The sequence below is a fragment of the Carcharodon carcharias genome, chromosome 16, assembly GCF_017639515.1.
Source record: "Carcharodon carcharias isolate sCarCar2 chromosome 16, sCarCar2.pri, whole genome shotgun sequence".
In the NCBI taxonomy this organism is placed as follows: domain Eukaryota; kingdom Metazoa; phylum Chordata; class Chondrichthyes; order Lamniformes; family Lamnidae; genus Carcharodon; species Carcharodon carcharias.
This window is the reverse complement of record NC_054482.1, coordinates 56286113-56306293: the sequence shown is the minus strand read 5'-3', so window position 1 is coordinate 56306293 and position 20181 is coordinate 56286113. Positions and strand designations below refer to the sequence as shown.

The 20181-nt window shown below is 44.2% G+C and overlaps 1 protein-coding gene across 2 annotated transcripts in view; it reads right to left on the bottom strand.

Moving 5' to 3' along the window:
• The window catches only part of pde4ba (phosphodiesterase 4B, cAMP-specific a), a 753168-nt gene that overhangs the window by 438422 nt on the left and 294565 nt on the right, over positions 1–20181 (bottom strand). The gene's annotated exons all lie outside the window — the stretch shown is intronic.

The following is a 20181-nucleotide window of genomic DNA, read 5'->3' as shown; positions in this document are numbered from 1 at the left end:
CAGCATGGATTTTAAAAGGGAATATCTTGCTGGACCAAACCTATTGAAGTTTTTGAGGAAGTAACAGGGAGTCTAGACAATGGCAATGCAGTAGATGTAATTTATCTGGATTTTCAAAAGGCCTTCATTAAGGTGCCCCACAATAGACTAATGAAGATGATCAGAGAATGTGCTGTCAGTGGATAAGTGGCAGAATGGATTGGTAGCTGGCTTCAAGACAGAAAGCAGAGAGTGGGGGGTAAAGGGTAGGGATTCAGAGTGGCTGAAGGTGGAAAGTGGTGTTCCACAAGGATCAGTGCTGAAACCACGGCTATTTATAATTCACATTAAGGATTTGGAGTTTAGAATCCAAAATACAGTTTCTAAAGTTGTGCATGACACCAAATTGGGATGGGGTAGGGGGTGTGTGTGGGGTGGTGGTGGTGCAGAAGAGCGGGAAAGAGGTGGGATGGGATGGTCAATACTGATGAGGACTACAACAGTTACAGGAGAATATTAATAAACTTGCAGAATGGGCAAATAATTGGCAAATAAAGTTCAACACAGGTAAATATAGGTGATTATATTTTGGTAGGAAGAATAGAAAGGTCACTTATTACTTGGAAGGTGTTAGTCTAAATGGGGTAGAGGTAAAAAGGGATCTCCGAATAAAAATACACCAGGCATTAAAAGTTGAGCCACAGGTTAGCAAGACCATAAAAAAGAAAACCAAGTATTAGGTGTCATTTCTATAGGGATAGATTGAATTAGCGTACTGTATGCAGTTCTGGTCGCCATATTATAAAAAGGGTGCAGAGAAGATTTACAAGGATGTTGCCATAAAAGTACGTGGGTATACCTATCAGGAAAGGATTGACAGGCGGGATCTCTTTATTCCCAAAGAGGCTGAAGGATGACCTAATAGAGATCTTTACAATTATGAAAGGTTTTGATATAGAGGTTGCAGAGAATGTTTCCTCCTGTGGGGAAGAACATAACCGGAGGCCAATATGAGATAGTCACCAAGAAATCCAACAGAGAATTCAGAAGAAATTTCTTTACCCAAAGGGTGGTAAGAATGTGAAACTCATTACCACAGGGAGTGGTTGAAGTGAATAGTTTAGATGCATTTAAAAGGAAGCTAGACAATCATATGAGGGTGAAGGGAATAGATAGTTTTGATGGTGCATTTAGTTGAGGGAAGTGGGAGGAGCTTCAAGTGCAGGGTAAACATTGGCATGGGCTGGTTGGTCTGTATGGCCTATTTCTGTGCTGTATAATTCTACATAGTCCTAATATATCTGTAGTCATTAATAAGCAATATAACATCAAAACAAAACATTATCTCGTTTTAAATTATTAAACAAATTTATTACATAGCAAATATGTTACCATACTGAATATATATTGGGATGGATTTTCATCTTGAAGGGGGGAATCAGAATTGGGGGATTTCCCGATGTCGGGATTCCGCCTCCTTACCAGCAGTGCCCTCATACGCTATTTTCATGGCAGGTAGTTGGGGACAGAACGAAGTTGGGCCTACTGCCACCCACAGCAGACCCAAAGTGGAGACGGAGGTGGGCCAATGCTGAGATAACCAGGTTAAAAGGACATATCCAAATGCTGAGACATCAGTCTGTTCTGGAGATGAGGGTAAGGCCTTTCACTCCCCTCAACCCCAATACCCCCTCACCCAAAATCCACAATAAATAGAACTCACAACTTGTATAACATTGGAAGTATTTTAACAGCTTGTAAATCTGTCATAATAACCAAGTTCACAGTTTCCTTGACAGTTGTGCCAACAACCTTTGCTGAACTGAACCCATTAGTGGGTTTGGAACTTAGCCAATATTCATGATGAGGTTCCACTATATCAACAACTGTGTCAACAAAACCTTTGGAGTTGAATATATTAAAGCCTTTGAAGACAACCAGAAGCTCAGCCATCTGTAAGAGTTCTGAAGCAGCCAAATAGATGGCTGAACTGAATTTCAAGGAAAACACAAAAACAAAGGGGGCAGTTCATGCAATAAAATTTGAATTTCATGATTGTGCAAAGAACGTGTACTTCATCCAATGGATTATGTGCTCTAATGCATGTGAAGATTTTTCCAGTTTCACAATGCTGATCAAGCTAATGGTCACTTACCTGTTTATATCAAGAATCCCTTTATTAAAAACATACATAACTTACAATACAGCATTTTATTGACATGAGAAGTTGGCCACACATTTTGAACTTATTTTTCAAATGGTTTCTGACTCAAAACCCTGGTTGCCCCATGGTTCACAACGCCTCTGAGTTAATGTGAACTGTGCCACAATCCAAAGCTGGCCTGACTCATTGAAATTGCGGAAGTCTGAAACTCCTGCTTCTGCAATGTAGCCAGAAAAGTCAGGACAGCTGGGTTTGGGCTTAGCACCTGCCCTCTTTCCTGCGCCAAAGAAAATTGCAGCCGCCATAAAAGGGGGTGCAAGAATCCTGTCCGACATTCCCCCTGACGCAATTCATGCCCACGTCGGGATGGGAAAATCCAGCCATTTGTACTTCTTTTTAGAGAAGAAATTCTGGCTTATTAATTGGGAATCATATGTAATGTAGTAGGTCTGCCCATCATCAAGATAGTCTCTTGGCCCACCTAATTTCCCACCCCCAGCAATATTTGCACACAGGGGTCAATCTGGCATGGGAAATTAACTACTGCAGGGCTCAAGGTCAAGGAAAAGACAGCATCAGATCTACCTGAAACATTTGCAACATTTTGGCAACTTTTTGAATCCTGCTTCTGTGAATGACAGCACAGGTCTCTTCAAGTGTAACTCTTGAGTTCCCTTCCACTGACATGTGGATATTGGCACCAGAGCTTTGGCATTCAGCATTCAAGCAGAACAAATAGTGTGAAGCAATGTACATTTCCTTCACTGTCATCTCATTTGCATGCATCTGCCCATATACAGGTACAGATTTTTATATAGCAATGGTGGAGGGAGTGAATGTTTGTGAGTGTGATGCCAATCAAGAGGGCTGCTTTGTCCTGGATGGTGTCAAGCTTTTTGAATGTGCAGCTTTTGCAGCTGCACTCATCCAGGCAAGTGGGGAGTTTTCCATCACACTCCTGACTTATGCCTTGTAGATGGTGGACACGCTTTGGGGAGTCAGGAAGTGAGCCACAGGGTTCCTAACCTCTGACCTGTTCTTGTTGCCACAGTATTTATATGGCTAGTCCAGTTCAGTTTCTGGTCAATGGTAACCGCCAGGATGTTGATAGTGGGGGATTCAGTGATGGTAATGCCATTGAACATCAAGGGGTGATGGTTGGATTCTTTGTTGGAGATGGTCATTGCTGACACTTGTGTGGCACAAATGTTACTTGCTACTTGTCAGCCCAAGCCTGGATATGGTTCAGGTCTTGCTGCATTTGGACATGGACTGCTTCAGTATCTGAGAAGTCACAAATGGTGCTGGATATTGTGCAATCAGCAAACATCCCCACTCCTGACTTTATGATGAAAGGAAGGTCATTGATGAAGCAGTTGAAGATGGTTGTGCCGAGGACAATATCCTGAGGAACGTCTGCAGTGATGTCCTGGAGCAGAGATGACTGACTTCCAAGAACCACAACCATCTTCCTTTGTGCTAGGTATGACTCCAACTGGCGTAGAGTTTTCCCCCTGACTCCCATTAACTCCAGGTTGCTAGGGCTCCTTGATGCCACATTCAGTCAAATGTGGCTTTGATGTCAAGGGCAGTTACTTATACCTCACCTCAGGAGTTCAGCTCTTTTGTCCATGTTTGAACCAAGGCTGTAATGAAGTCAGGAGCTGAGTGGCATCAGTGAGCAGGCTATTGCTAAGCTAGTGCTGCTTAATAGCACTGTTGATGACCCCTTCCACTACTTTACTGACGATCGAGAGTAGGCTGATGGGAAGGTAATTGGCCAGGTTAGATTTGTCCTGCTTTTTGTGTACAGGACATAAACTGAGCAATTTTCCACATAGTCAGGTAGATGCCAGCATTGTAGCTGTACTGGGACAGTTTGGCTCGGGGATCCGCAAGTTCTGGAGCACAAGTCTTCACTAATTTTGCCAGAATATTGTCAGGTCCCATAGCCTTTGCACAATCCCGTACCTCCTGCACTCTTCATTGAATTTGGGTTGATCCCCCAGATTCATGGTAGAGTAGGGGATTTGCCGACATGAGGTTACGATTATGTTTGAGTACAATTCTCCTCTTGGATGCCCAGCCTCGAGTTGCTAGATCTGTTCTAAATCCTTCCCATTTAGCATGATGGCAGAGCCATACAACACGGTGGAGGGTATCTTCAACGTGAAGGTTGGACTTCATTTCCACACTGACTGTGCAGTTGTCACTCCTACCAATATTGTCATGGACAGATGCATCTGCAGCAGGCAGGTTGGTGAAGATGAGGTCAAGTATGTTTTTCCCATGGTTCCCTCACGACCTGCTACAGACCCAGTCTAGCAACTGTGTCCTTTAGGACTCAACCAGCTCGGTCAGTAGTGGTGCTACCATGCCACTCTTGGTGATGGACATTGAAGTCCCCGCCCAGAGCACATTCCTATATGGGATGGTGAAGGTGGTGTCTAGGACATTATCTGCAAGGTATGATTCCATGAGTATTGATATGTCAGGCTGTTGCTTGTGGGACAGCTCTCCCAATTTTGGCACCAGCCCCTAGGTATTAGTTAGGAGGACTTTGCAGGGTGGACAGGTCTGAGTTTGCCATTGTCGTTTCCGATGACTGGTGGTCCGTCCAGTTTCATTCCTCTTTTAGGACTTCATAGTGGGCTTGATACAACTGAGTGGCTTGCAAGGGCATTTCAGAGTCACATGTAGGCCAGACCAGGTAAGGACGGCAGATTTCCTTCCCTAAAGGGCATTAGTAAACCAGATTGACTATGGTTTGATGGTCCAAATTTTTATTGAATTCAAATTCTACAATCTGCCGTGGTGGGATTTGAATCAGGGTCCCTAGAGCATTACTCTGGGTTACTAGTCCAGCGACAATAGCACTATGCCATCGCCTACCTGCCACTTGCCCTTCAATCCCATGGGCTTACTTTTCTGACCAGTCTGCCATGGACTTTGCCAAAAACCTTGCTAAAATCAATGTAGACTATGTCCATGACCTTCCTACAGTTACCTCCTCAAAAGCGACAGTCAAGTTGGTCAGACAATACCTTCCCTTAACAAATCTGCTTATCTGCTTTTAAAGAAGGGCTCCCCTTTGGCTTAAATACTATATGATTAACACTCACTGTTTCACCTCTTCCAATACAGCAACCAAAGACTTTTCATTGAAGGAGGAAATTCTACCCATTTCTCATTGGTTCTACTTTGCCTGGGTAGATAGAGTGATGTTGGGAACGAGCCAAATGTCACTGAAACAAAGAGGTTGAGGGTCTGGAAGGAACTTTGTTGGGGTCACCTGGAGAGATCAGGTGATGAAGGGAAACAATCACAGCGGGTTCATGAAAGACATGGAGTGGGCTGGAGAAAATTGTGGGCCAGAAAGGGCATCGAGAGGATATCCGATCGCTGTGGAGGTTTGCTCTACAACCCTAACAACAGACCGAATTTTCATGTCTCCAACTTTGTCGGAACGGAGGCGGGGTGAAATTTAAAAATGATTCACAAGACATACTTCTGTGATTCCTGCCCCTATTCCTGGTGCTTCCAATTTCCTGGCAGAGGAGCACTTCTGCGCCTCTTGATCCACAAGCGATGCCGGGAAAGCACTTAACTGTTCCTTGCAGCAGTCCTTACTTCCTTTTAGTTGTTGGGTTTCTCAAGGCCCAGGAAGCCTGGCCAGCCAGCATTAAAGCTGGAACAAGAAACAACATTGAGGCATGTAGCCTCATTAATATATTTAAATGAGAGAACCTCCTCTCGGCAACAAGTAGGCCACATTGGCTCATCCCACCCTGCCCCTTAAAGCCAGATGTGGGCAGTTCAAAACATGTTTAAGATTTTTTAAGTTTTACTTGCCACCAACCAAACCCATCAGTTTTGGGGGTTAAAATTTCCCTCAAAGTGGCAGAGAGCTGAAACTTAAAAAATCCAATGTCAAAACTGCCTCTTAAAGAAAGGGGTCAGCATTGTGATTTGATTAGGAACTCCAAATGACAATTATTAGGCTAATCCATTACGGCAGTGTTAAACAAGAGATTAAAGAACTTTCTTTGTTGCTTTCTTTCTCTTTGGTGATAGAAACTCCAGGCTGTGCTTACATATATATGCAGCCCAAAACAGAGAAATACATAACAAAAACAGGAAGTGCTGGAAATACCCAACAGGTTTGGCAGCATATATGGAGAGAGAAACAGTGTTAAGGTTTCAACTCAAACATGACACTTCTTTGGAACAGAAGGAAGATAGAAATGTGCAGGGTTTTATGCTGTTGAAAGGGGGGTGGGGGTAGGAAGAACAAAAGGAATGGTCTGGGGTACGATAGAGGGCAGGACAGATGAAATGACATAGATGTTATGGAACAAAAGGCGATGGAGGTGGTTATGGTGAAGAAACAAAGCATTTGTCCAGAGTGAGTGTGAATGGCAGAATAATGAACAGCTATGTCTGAAAGTAAAAAACAGGAAAAACAAGATTCAGACTGGCACATAGCAAAAAAACAAGAATCAAAATGGGGACAGAGTTCATGGTGTGAAACTCTTGAACTCAACGTCAATTCCAGAAGCCTAAAGTGCCTAATCGGAAGAGGAGGTGCTGTTTCTCGAGCTTGTGTTGAGCTTCACTGGAACTCTGCAACAGGCCAAGGACAGGAATGTGAGCATCCATGCAAGGTGGTGAATTAAATGGTATGCAACTGGAAGCTTGGGATCATGTCTGTGGACTACATAGTTGGATTACATAGTTGAGATTATCTAGCTTTACAGTGAGTCCTCATTTAGAATGGCAGAAATGCATTATTATTTTTTCATGGGATGAAGAATATTTTGACCGTGAAGACCATAATTTGTTCGTTCGTGCATTTTCTTATATCTGTCTAGGTAGCATAGTGTTTTGAATTTTACATTTGCATGCAGTCCCCAGAACAATGAGACTAAGGTCTGTTGTGTCAATTGGAGGGCCCAATGTATCCACAATGCAAAAATTATCTATAATTCACATGAATTAGCAATTTCACTGAGACAGACTGGATTCAAGAACACAAGAAATAGGAGCAGGGATAAACCATTTGCCCATCAAGCCTGCTGTACCATTCAATCTGATCATGGCGGATCTTGGGCTTCAACTCCATTCCTCATATTCCTTAATTCCCTGAGAGATCAAAAATCTGTCTAGCTCAGCCTTAAATGTATTCAACAAAGGAGCATCAACAACTCTCTAGGGTAGAGAATTGCAAAGGTTCATAACCTTTGATGAAGTAATTTCTCCTTATCTGAGTCCTAAGGGATCTGCCCATTATCCTCAGGCTGTTCCCTCGTGTTTTTGCTTTCACAGGTAGGGGATTCTATCACTCAGCATCTACCATATCAAGCCCCTTCAGGATTTTGAGAGTTGCAATGAGATCACCTCTTGGAAGGATTGGTGTTTGAGAAATAGAAATATCATACTCCTGCATAGGGCAATGAAACTCGATTTGTAAAGCTGAGAATGGGCATATGCCAAAAACAATTGCACAGCAATTAGGATATTCAGACACAAAAAAAAAAGCTTCCCTGTACAAGAAAATTCAAGCCACCCAAGCTTGAACATTTGTAGGTGTCACCTTCAGTTCCTGGGCCTGGAGGACTGGTGGTAGCTGGTTCCTGATTGGTGCAATCAAGGGGGGATCTTTTCCAGTCTTTTGGGCCTGGGAACTCTAAAAGGTTGAGACTGAAGAGAGATCAAAATAGGGTTTGTGCATAAGAATGAAGGGAACCAGCAGGGTCTTTACAGGCAATGAGAAAAAGCCGAGCTTAAAGATCTCTACTGTACAGAAACTTCTACTGAGCTTGGGTTCACAAAAATAGCTGAGACAAAATAGAGGGTGATGAATGTGCTGATTCTGGATACCCAAATTTGTAAAATATTCCATTTTCATCACTGGCGAGCACAGACATCACTTTTTAAAGATTATTACAGCATACTTATATAGTTTGATTTTTTAATTTTGATGTCAAATGCTGAGCATTCACCCACTTTATCCAAGCTTGAAAATAATAGGGTATAATTATTAGTTGACTACGCAGTGCAAAATAGTAGCTGGGAATATATCCATTGCACTTAACACCTACACAGTTTATTACTATAATGGTATCCAGGTATATTGTCTAGCTTCTGCTTAATGCTTATTCACTGAAGTGCAGAGGAAACTGAATCTATGCTCCAACATTCAATCTAGTTCAATGTTGGTAGCCAATAACCATCTACCATTTCATTTGTATTAAGTTCACCACATATTGATATTATTCCTTCTGCAGTGTCATATTGAGCTTAAACCCCTTAACTAGTTAACCCAATGGCCTACTTGTCAAAGCCATCACAAAGTCAGTACAAAACCATATAGATCAGAATGTTCAAAATTTGATTTCTATTGTTTGCTCAATTGATTAATCTCAGCTGAGGCTTTTCATTGTTGTCCAGTGACACTTGGTGTAGAGTGAATGTTTGGGAATATTGTGAAAAGTTAATCATACTATGCTGTGATTTGACATATATAAAGAACGAGCTTGCGTCTATATTGTGTTTTTTCACAATTTCAGGTTGTCCAAAGCACTTCATAGCCAAGAATTTATTTTTGAATTGTAGTTGCTGCAGCAATTTAAGAAATGCAGTAGTCAGTCAGTCAATCTGCATCCAAATTTCCTACAATAAATAATGAGATAATGATCAGATGATCTTATTTTCTTATTTATGACAGATAAACACTGGCCAGGACACCAGGATGAACTCTCCAACTTTTTTTCGGTCAGTACCATGGGATATTTTACGTCCACCTGAGAAGGCAGTTGGAGCCTCGGTTTTACATCTCATCCAAAAGAGTGCATCCCTGATAATGCAGCACTCTCTCAGTACTACACTGGATTATGTGTTCACATCCTTGATGTGGAACCATTAGGGTAGACAAGAAGCAGACAGAGTCAAAAAAAGTTCTGTTAATCATTGTCTAAGTTCACACATGGTCATTTGAGTATGGTACCATAGAGTTAATGACACCCGTAGACCAACAGCTCATCAAGAATCAGCACCTTCAGGACAAAGAATTAAAGAGGAAAATATTTACGATAATATAATAAATTTTATTGGTAATTTTCTAAAAATGAAAGTCAATAATACGTTCACATCACAGTACCAGCTAAGTAAAATCAGAAGTTGTAGCTTTCCATTTATATCGGGCTGTCCGAGAAGGGTAAAGTCAGAATTCTAATTGGCAGTGACATTGGACTGAGGGCATTGAGCAATCTTCAGACAGTGCAGCCAGCTGCAATTGAAGATTATATCAAATTATAGTACAGATATTATTTGGGAATGAATTTTACCCTTGGTGGGCATGGGTAATTGTCAGGCCCAGGACTGGTCAGGAAACAATTCCCCGACCGCAATTTCAAGCTGGCTGGCCAATTAAGGCCTGTCCAGCATGCAACGCATCTTCCCAATGGTGGGAAAGGGCCAGGCGAGGGCGGAGGGCTGTTGGGCGCCAGGTCCAATGGTGACCAGGCAATCGATTTAAAAACAGCAGAGGCAGCTCCTTAAAGGCTGCCAGAGAAGGATTATATTCTGTCTTGTAGAGACCAAATCTATGGCACCAACAGAGGTTGGAGATGCCAGGCGGGAGGGCAGGTCGGGTGAGCACTCAGCCCCACCTCCCGGTTTTTGGACGAGTGCCTCGTGGTGCTCTTGGAGGTGACTGTCAGGGAGAACACCCTCATTCCCAGAGATGGCACAGGGAGGCCACCGCACCTGACTAAAAAGCTTTGGAGGAGGTGGCAGCACAGGTCATCAGCCACGATGTTGTGTGGCGCACATGGGTGCAGTGCCGCAAAAGGTTCAAAGACCTGCTGCGCTCAGCAAGGCTGGGTACTATGTTGGCATGGATCAGTGTGGAGAAGTGTTAAGGGCTGGCTGTCCCCTTGCAGAGCTCAGGGGTGATAAGGTCTGAGTGCCTACTGTCAATGACACTGGAGCTGGCAAAGGGGGTGAGCCCTGGCTGCTTGGACTGAGTGTCTTGTGGCTCAAGGGCTATTGACTTGGATGTGCCCTGCGAGGTGTCCTTCAGGTGGGGTTGGCAGGTTGCAATGATGCAGGTAGAGTGGAGTAATCAATGTTCCTCTGTCCTTTCAGGAGAAGACATCCATAATCAGGTTGAGGACCCCCAAACCTCCTAATATTGACCAGATTTGAGTAGGATACGTTGGAGCTGGGGAGCCACACCTCATTCAGCCGGTTGTGGAGAGGCTGGGGTGTCAGATGAATGTAAGAGTGCAGTGGGCACAGGTAAGAGTTTTGGATTGTACAAACATTCTTGTGTAGTCTCATCATTAATGGGAGCCTCAAAACTGGAGTCTCCATTGATCATTGAAAGATGATGGCACCATGATGCAGATCTCCATTGCCTCACCAGGGTGACTAGCATGCACAGTGACAGTATGATGACTTAAATTAATGACGCCATTGTTCTCCCTTAGATTCACCAGCAGGCACTCGATCATAGGGCAAAGAGCCATCCCTGACCCGAAGAGCCACCCCTGACGCCAAAGGAACACCGGGTTTCAGCTGCACCTCCGTTATACACGCTCTCTGAACCAGGCACCAGCGCAGATACCAACATTTTGGTAGGCATTAGATCTTTGGCTAGAATGTCATTGCACAGCGCTGGGGGCACTTCACACTCGCTTGAGGTGCAGGCAGAGACAAAGAGTGCCCAGGGCACCAGCAGTCAGGGGAATTCTGCAGGCCAGGACAATGCTGAGTTGAAAGCAGATGATGAGCCTCATTCATTAGGCAGCAGATGCAGGTTGTCCAATAGAAGGATCTGGTGGAGATCCACAAGGGTATGCGTGCCATGGACTCTATTGTGGAGGAATCCATGCAGAGAATGAGCACTGCATTGACCCTCATGGCCAATTGCACTGCCGCCTCCATTGAGAGAGTGGTGATTCTCATGAGAGGCAGCTCCAGGGCACTGGCTGCACCTCCCAGGTGGGGCCTGCACAGCCTCCACTGGCCAGAGCGCGACGACCACCAAGGTCATCAAGGCCAACAGCACAGCAGAGTCAGCAGGCTGTCTCCAATGCTGTCGCTAGCGAGGGGGAGGCAGGGTGGACAACAAAACGCAGCACTCATCAACGTAAATTTAAGGCACCATGAGCACAAGAGGTACTGTTCACAGGTGATCTTCTGTTGTGTAATGTTTTGTTTATATGATTACTGGTGTGGAAATGAATATCAGAGATGGTAACGTTAATTTGTTTGGAGTGTGAAAATTATATAAATTTTGCTTTTGTCGTAATAGCCAGGGTCTGCTTCACCTTTATTTTTTAGTGCAGGGTATGCCAGTATGTAATGCTCGATGTGAGTGGTTCTAAACTTTATTACACAGGCACTGAGTGGACTTTGGGTTCAAGTAAAAGAGTCATTTCAGTCATCTGGGATGGAGGCGGCAGCCCTGGCATGAGGTGGAAGCTGAGCTCTGGCAGCCTAGCTGAAGGAGCATTGGATCAAGGTGTCCCTGGCTCCCTGAAAGATACAGTGGGCTGCCGCCACACCCTCAGCGTGCTCCTCACCATGCTCCTCTCCTGACTCATGACTGGATTCATCCTCTGTGGCCTATGCAGTTGCGTCAAGATCATCCTCCTCCAGCGGGTCCCCCCTTGCCAGTCCCAGATTGTGGACAGCGCTGCATACAACCAATATCAGTGACACCCGCTCTGGGAGGTATTATAGTGCTCCCCCTGCACAGTCCAGGCATCAGAAGCACATCTTCAAAAGACCTATGGTCCTCTCTTTCACAGGCCTTGAGGAGGCATGACTCTGTTCTTGGGTGGCAGAGAAACGTCATAAGCCACCTCTTCAACAGATAGCTCTTGTCATCCAGCAGCCATCCATCCAGTTGGGCTGGAGCATTGAATACCCTCAGCACCTGGGATTGTCTCAGGATATAAGAGTCATGGGAGCTGCCAGGGTATTGTGCACAGACTTAACAGAATCTGCATCTTATGGTCACAAACTATCTGGACATTCATCAAGTAGAATCCTGTTGATGAAGGCATCCAGCTGACCCGCTGGCACCTTGATGGCCACATATTGCAGTCGATTGCTGGGTTCCCCCACATCAAGGGTACAATCACTGCAAACCCTCTGGCTCGCTCAGCCTGGCTGGCCTTGTCCATACGGAAATGCATAAATGTCATGACTCGCCTGAACAGAGTTTCAGTCACTAGCTTGACGCAGCTGTGGACAGCTGATTGGGAGACTCCACTGACCGCTGGAAAGAGCTAGAGGCATAGAAGTTGAGGGCCACTGTGACCTTCAGAGCCATTGGCATGGGGTGTTCACCCACACAGTTGGATGTGATCTCAAGCCCAATGAAATGACAAATGGAGGCCATGGAGGCAGAGCCTCCTTCAGCATTGCATCTTAGACATACAGAAATAGGTGCATTGCTACCTGTAAACCCTCTCAGTGGCACTTCTGCGGCCCCTCCTATCTTAGACTACCTACTGGCCCGGCGCCCCTTGTGCCTCCCACAGGTCACTCCTCTGGAAGCTCCTGGACATCTGGCCTCCTCTCCCTTCTGCCCCTCTCTTCCTGCTCAGAGGAGGTGCCTCCAGTGAAGACCACAATCCCCATTACCAGGGTAAAAGGCACTTGCCTGATACCTGGAAGGGTCCACATGCTCAAAATCCTCTGAGGTCCTTGGAGACACCAATGAGTCCTTAAACGAAGCCTGGAAATGCTAAGAATGAAGCTTGGACCAGAGACAAAGCTGTTAAGTTCAAATAAGCTAACAGCAGCAAACTCTCTCCTAAACTCCTCACTACTCACAAGGGCAATGTTGCTGACCTTTTCCATCCCTTCCTTGGATGAAGTTTTGCAAAATGTGGGCTGCCTGCCTGCCCGTGCAATGAGCATGAAATCACACAGGCAAAGTAAAATCGGGGTCAGTTGGGTTTTTAATGATGTAAGCTGCCTTTTAATTGATGGCGGGCATGGCTCCGACACCCGTGCTCGCTCTGCCAGATTGCATGAGTGCAGGACGACGTGGGACCGTCATCTCGTGCGATTTTACGCCCGATCGGGTCGGGCCTGTGCAAAGCCTAAAATTCTGCCCTCGGTTTATTAGCACCTAAGAATCTTATCTTTAAAGTTCTAGGTAATGTTATTGTTAATCAGGTGATGTGACTAACATTGAGCAGAAATCACAACAAACATGAATGTGCGTACGTCAAACAGTTTGGGTAGAAAAAAGGCATTTGAATGAGTTCAAGGCCTACACAAATTCTGAATTAGTTTTTTTAAAGAAATAGGTTTAGGAGCCAAATTTAAACTTTCCTGCACTGAGATTGATAACAAATAATAGAAATATTCTTCAGTCCTGGATGGAATTAGATTGAAACAATCTCCAACCTTTCAAGAAATAAAACAACAGTTTGCCATTATAGTCCTCTTTAAAATATTGCTTCAATTTACATTTAAAGGCTGTGAATTGTTGGCTATGATACAATGGCTAATTTTCATCTCTGATTAATTAGTATCAATTCTAGCTTTCAAAATAAGCATGCCTTGTAACATGTAATAAACTAACTATGAATAGTAAAATCCTAATACTGGCTATTAGAAAATAAAGTTCTAGGCTCAGACCATCTCAATGTTTAACTTACCCTAAAGTTTTCTATTTCTTCTGACCCTTACGAAATCATTTACTTCCTGCAATTGTACTGCCAGATCATTAATCAACTCTCAAGCTTCCTTCTATATTGCTCTTGAACAAGCTACAAGTAATTATACATTATCAGTGAGGTGATTCACAATTGATGTGCACTGCTTGAGTATCTGTTCTTCATAACCGCAAAAGCACAGCAGACATTAGAGACCTGTGACATCATTCAAAAATAATGGAACTACAAAGGGTCTGGAGTGAGTTCAAAACTAGAGGTCATATTATAAGGTAGTCACTAATACACCCAGTTGGGAACTCAGGAGGAACTTATTTTCCCAGAGAATAGTGAGAATGTGGAACTTGTTAGCCGAAGGAGTAGTTGAAGTGAATAGTATAGACGCATTTAAGGAAAACCAAGTTAACAATGAGGGAGAAAGGAATGGAAGGATATGCTGATAAGGTTAGATGAAAAGAGATGGGAGAAGGCTCACATGGAGCATAAGTGTGGGCATGGACCAGTTGGGCCAAATGAACCTGTTCTATGTTGTTGACTCTATATAACTATACGGCTCTGTGTTTTATCCCAAGATTCTATCACAGACCATGAACTATCTCCCATTTTGTGAACTCTATCCTTTCAACGTAACCTAATGTGGGAAAATCTGCCATAGTTCCTGTGCTTTTCATCCTGTCTGGAGGGGGGTGGGGGTGCTTCGTGTATGAAAATCAGACCAAGTTATGATGGACTCCACGGCCTAACAGCCAGGTGCAAAGCACCTGTGAGGTTTGCAAATGATTGATATTTATTAACTTCACCTCAAGGAAATGAACCAGTGAGAAATAATTGAAAGATTTATATTATTTATATAAACAATAAATAATGTTTACATTTATGTTGAACTTATTACATCAAAACATTTCAAAGCATGTGAGATAAGAATTGCTTTTGAATTGTAATAGCTGTTGTTATGAAGACAAACTTGCCATTTTCCCAAATAAGTCAGTGAACATTGAGGGATTGAAATTGGACACCATTGCACCCATTTTCAGGCAAAAGCACAGCCACCCATTAGGGGCATTAATGGAGTATTGTATTCGTTAATGAGGCTCACTTAGTGTTTTAGGTCTTCTTAGGGAAATTGGATGTCCTGAGCATAATAGTAATTGCACTTGCAGAATTTCCAGATATGGATGTCGGCGAAGACCACTTCTCCTGCCCCCACAGCACGCTTGAGGGTTGTTGTTGGTCTGGGATTATCCCTCACACCCATTTGCTACATTCAGGATGTAGCAGCAAGACAAACAGTCCAATATTGACCTTTCAATTGGGAATCAACAAAGAAGTGGCAAGCACCTGCGGATCAGCTCAATAATGCTAACAAGACTCAATGCCCAATTTCAACACAGCTTATGGCCTCTCATTTGAGACACAGATACTATATGTTAAAATGGATCTAGGGAAATTTTCACCCCTGAATGTATGCCTACCACTTTATGGCACCATGAGTTGATACTTCAATGTTCTACAAATGTTCTGCAACTACTAGCTCTCCCAATTAGACCTTACCCATTGATTCTTTCTTAAAGGAGAGCACAAGGATCTCCCTCTGTATAATTGACTTGTCATATTTTGTCTGTAGTTTAAATATTGGAAACGTGCAAGAGGTTAAAAAATGCTACATTAGATAGCCAACGATTGCCATTGTCATGAATGTTAGCTCACTCCAAAGCCAGATAGTGAAGTAGGAAACTAGACCCCAGTCATTTACATTTGATATCAGATTTATTTATAAAATGCAGAATTACATGCGTCTTCCTCCTCCCTCAACAACTTTTGTGTCCCAGCAGTCTCCATTTATATGTGCTCTAGGTTCTTAACAAAACAATGTCCTTCACCTGTGTATCCTTAACCTTGATAATATAGTTAACACACCACTAACAAGCAAAACAGAGTCAGGCATAATTTCAGCTGAAGAATCATTGATGACCGAGATCGAATTTTAAACACCGATATGATGAATGATTCTCTTTGTAAGTGTAACTGAGCTATACAGATCAAGAATGTTCTAGGATTTATCTCTACTAGGTGCTGAGTTAGTTGATTAGCAGTATGACAGTGAGGGCCTCAGCACTACTGAGCTTGAGAAGAAGGAACAGTCAGGCATCCTGCTCTTAATGTCTATCCAGAGACTTTGCTGGAAAGTGCAATCTGAATAGACATGGTCAGGTTTGGGCATAGGTATGGTACCTACCAAATGCCAATACTCAACAATGGATGGCCATTCGAGGAAGACACCAGCATGAATAGTCAGGTCTTACAAAAAGAAGAAAAACACAGGGGAACAAAAAGTTATGGAACAAAGCATTGTTCACAGAAGTTTAAAATAATAGGTTGGCAGGAATCCTTTTAATGACAGGTGAAAAGGTGAACTGCCATAGGAATCCTTAAGATGAATTACCATCAATCAAATTATGCAGAACAATGTTGAGATGCACACACACAAAAAAAACTACACTTGCACTGATCTGTCTCCCTTCAGCATGGCATTACATGACACCTTAGTCTCTAAAAGGTTATAATATGATAGATGTGTTATTACCAAGCAAATGAAAATGCTTGAATTGACAGGGTATGTTTGCTATGAATTAAAAATACCTGCACAGGGAAAGGCCCACATCTTATCAAATGTCAGACAGTGTGATTACAGGACTATATTCAGGCTGTGATAATGCAATAAGCATCAGAGTAATTCTCCCTGACCTGTTCTCAAGAACCATTAATCAAAATACATTAGCGTGAAGGACTACATTTCAGACGCTGTTAAAATTTTGCATTCCAAATCAATTGAACATCTGCAAAGTTTTCCAGTGCTTCTGATTAAAATAGTTGTTCTTAAAGTACTTAACAACATTGATACTAAATTATAAAAATTAATTTGAAGAAAACACTAGCTAAAAGTTAAGCTTCCAAGCGTTTGGAATGCTCCACTGGATAATATTATAAATTGAACTTTTAATAGAAATAACCAGCCACATATTCCAATTTTTCACAACGTATAGAGAGCAGCTTCATTTTGAGGCGCTTTCACGGTTTTCTTCCTGCCTCAGCAGCATCCACCTCTCCAACAGCTGGCCAAATATCAATGCGGGCCCGCCTGTTGGGCCTCCCTCTTCCCTGGACCAGCCGTCCTTAACTGGACGGAGCTACTAGAGGGGCTTCTTAATTGGCTGCCTCTGGGAATGTCTCGATTGACATCCTGCTATGGCCACTTCAGTGTTTACAACCTGGATTTGAAACTAACATTAGAATCGTGACCCAATTGGTTAACTCTTTATCTCTCAACAGATGCTGTCAGACCTGCTGAGTATTTTCAGCATTTATTGTTTTTATTTCAAATTTCCTACTTTTGCAGCATTTTGCTCTTGTACAGGGCATAGGTCAGACACACCTTAAGTCCTGCACCCGGTTCGAGTTGCCAAGATTCAAGGAAGCATTCAAGAACTGATGCACTATCGAGAGAATCACAAAGTTGATCCCTTGGGAGGAAATGCGGGTTCTGATGGCAGAACCAGAAGTAGGCGCCACTTCCATTTACATGTTGTGACCTGGTGCACAAGCAATTCAAATTAAAACTTAAAGAGTCAGTAGCAGGCAGGGAAGGTGCATGCATTTACGCAGCAGAATAGGTATTCATTGGTGGATCCCACTATCGATAGACAGTGCAGCAAGTACAGGCGGGCTATAAAAGAGCCTGCTAAACAAACAGGGAGGCTCTGCATTGTGGCCGCAACTTTCCTGTCTTATCAGTTAAGTTGTTTCATTTCTTGTTGCACTGCCTCATCACTTTCACCACCACCCCTCAAACCACTTACCTTTCACTCCCACCTCTTATTATTCCTTTGTGTCCTGGGTCACCTCCACGCTCAAGACATCCAAGTTCCTTCAAAGATGTCTTGAACATAGACAGATACCAGCTCCATACTTTCGTGATGCCTTCCTGCAGATTCTCCTCTAGGCTGTCAGAGTACAGTGGGAGATGCTTTTCCACACGGGTGGCAACAGAAGATCCTCCCGCTGACCAAGGTGGCCTGGACAGTGATTGCAGTGGAGATGAGCAATCATGGGGTCCACCAAAGCTTCTGGGTTCAGTGCAGGAAAAGGGTCAATGACCTGCTCCGATCTGCTAGGGTAAGTGGCACTCACATGTTACCAAAGGGTCTCTCGTGGAGTCATCAAGTGAGTGAGTGGGCAGTTAGGCCATTTGGGGGAATGCGTGATCAGCCTTAGTACTGAATGGTAAATGAGGCTAAAATATGTGACAGTTTGGCTTTCGTGAGCGTTTAGACCCAACATACCACTGACGGGCCAGTATGTAAGATGGGAACGCGTGTAAACAAGGGGTTAGGTACCACTTGACATGTCACTAAGTCTGCATGTTGTCACGCAGGAGAAGCTGACCCACAAAGTGAGGGAGAGGTCAAAGATTGAAGGTGGAGTGCCTGACCTGAAGCTCCTCACCCTTGCAAAGAGGAGGAGGACAGCTGAGCAATTACAGATAGCGAGGTTGGAATGGCCAGACGTAAGAGTGAGAATGCATCCAATCTTATGCTGGAATATTGGCACAGGAGGCATGTGAGGAAAGGTGATGTGCTCAAAGACTGTGCTGATCCTTAATTTGGTTTTGTCTGCTCTCCTCCATAGGTCCTCACAGTCCCAAGTCCAGGTCACAGCCATGGCAGGAGCATGAAGACTCCGCCTCCGGGGTCAATGGCACCACTGCACCACTGATCCTCAGGATGCATCGTTGCCTGCCTCTTCCAAAACCCCACCAGCACAGTGACACCCACATGGTCACAGAGCATTTAGATTCAGGAGCACAATCTGGTGAGCACTTTGCACACATGTCCCTGCAGCTGAGGAATGACTGTGGGGAACAGATCCATGCTGAGTCCTATACTGATGATGGACATCTGATCACCCTCAAAAAACCTGCTGGAAATGCAGCAAAAGGCAGGGGAACCATACAGTGAAGGTGTCAGAGGCCATGTGCAGCTTTTTGCACAGGCAATGGACAAGTCCATGCATGCATGAGTCCTGCCATGTCTCAAGCATGTGAGCACATGGATTCCTCCTTGGAAAGGTTGACAACCGCCTTGGGGAGCCAGGTCCAACATATGACCGATTTGTGCTCTGACCTGTATTCTGTCACTCTAGCCACTGGCTCCACACAGTATTGGCTAGGCAAGTAGAGAATGAGGCACCCTGCCTGCCCCCAGGTGCCCCTTCTTCTTAGGGAGACAAGGAGGTGCCATTGCGCACAGAGAGGGATGAGCAGTGTGCGCTTTTCACCCGGAGGGCTTTCTCTCAGGACATTCCAGGGGTGGGGAGCGGCCTCTCTTCATCCCCTCTGCCATTAACCTCAATGTCTCCAGTAGGCAAGGCCATGAAGAATGCCCCTGCATGGATACAGCAGACCGACCCCCAACCCCCATTAGGCAGGGCCCTCAACAGGAGCCTTTGGACCTACAAAGGACAGCGTCATGGTCATCAAATGCAACAGAGGAGTGCATCAACCAGACTGCCTCTACCTCAGCTGCTGATGCCAGGGTTGCCCCAAGAGAAAATTTATGACTTTATGAGAGCACAGAGGTGGCACAGGTGGTTTAAAAAAAGCTCAATTTTTCACATGTAAATATTTCACATTATATTGGTTTCACTTTATTCATGTGGGGGCTAGCATAGTCAGAGAGCTAAATGCACTGGCATGCTTCATGGTTGCCACGCATTAAAGCTAGGGACATTGCCTTTATTGTGAAAGAAACAATGTTGCGTGTGTGTGTTCAGTCTTTATTAACATGAACATTCAGTGTCCAGTTTTGTGCTTGCCAGTCTGTGGGACATGGCTGAATATACAGACTCAGCTGGCCCTCCCTCATACGCACTGTCAAGGAGATTGTCTGAGATTACCTTCAACAGGGATAATTGAACTGCTGTGGTGCGCTCAAAGCTCTGTAATGATGGTGCAGGATCTGAATTCCAGGTCATGGTAGGCTGTATATCCAAGTGCAAAACAGGAGTTCTCGGGACCAGTATTCACTAGCGAATGTGTGTGACAAAGGTTCACTCCCCTTGCTCTTCTAGTTGGCAGAGGATGCAGATTCTGGAAAGTAGGCTGGCAGGGGTTGGTAGACATCCTGAACAGGTAATGGAGTTCCAGCAATGGGACAATGGTCATGAACTGTTCTTGGGCAAAGCAGGTGCATAGGTTGCCCCTGGTATCTGTTACACATCTCTCCATGGCTCTGCAGGCTTATGCACATTCATTGCCTCTTCCAATTCATCCTAATCTGA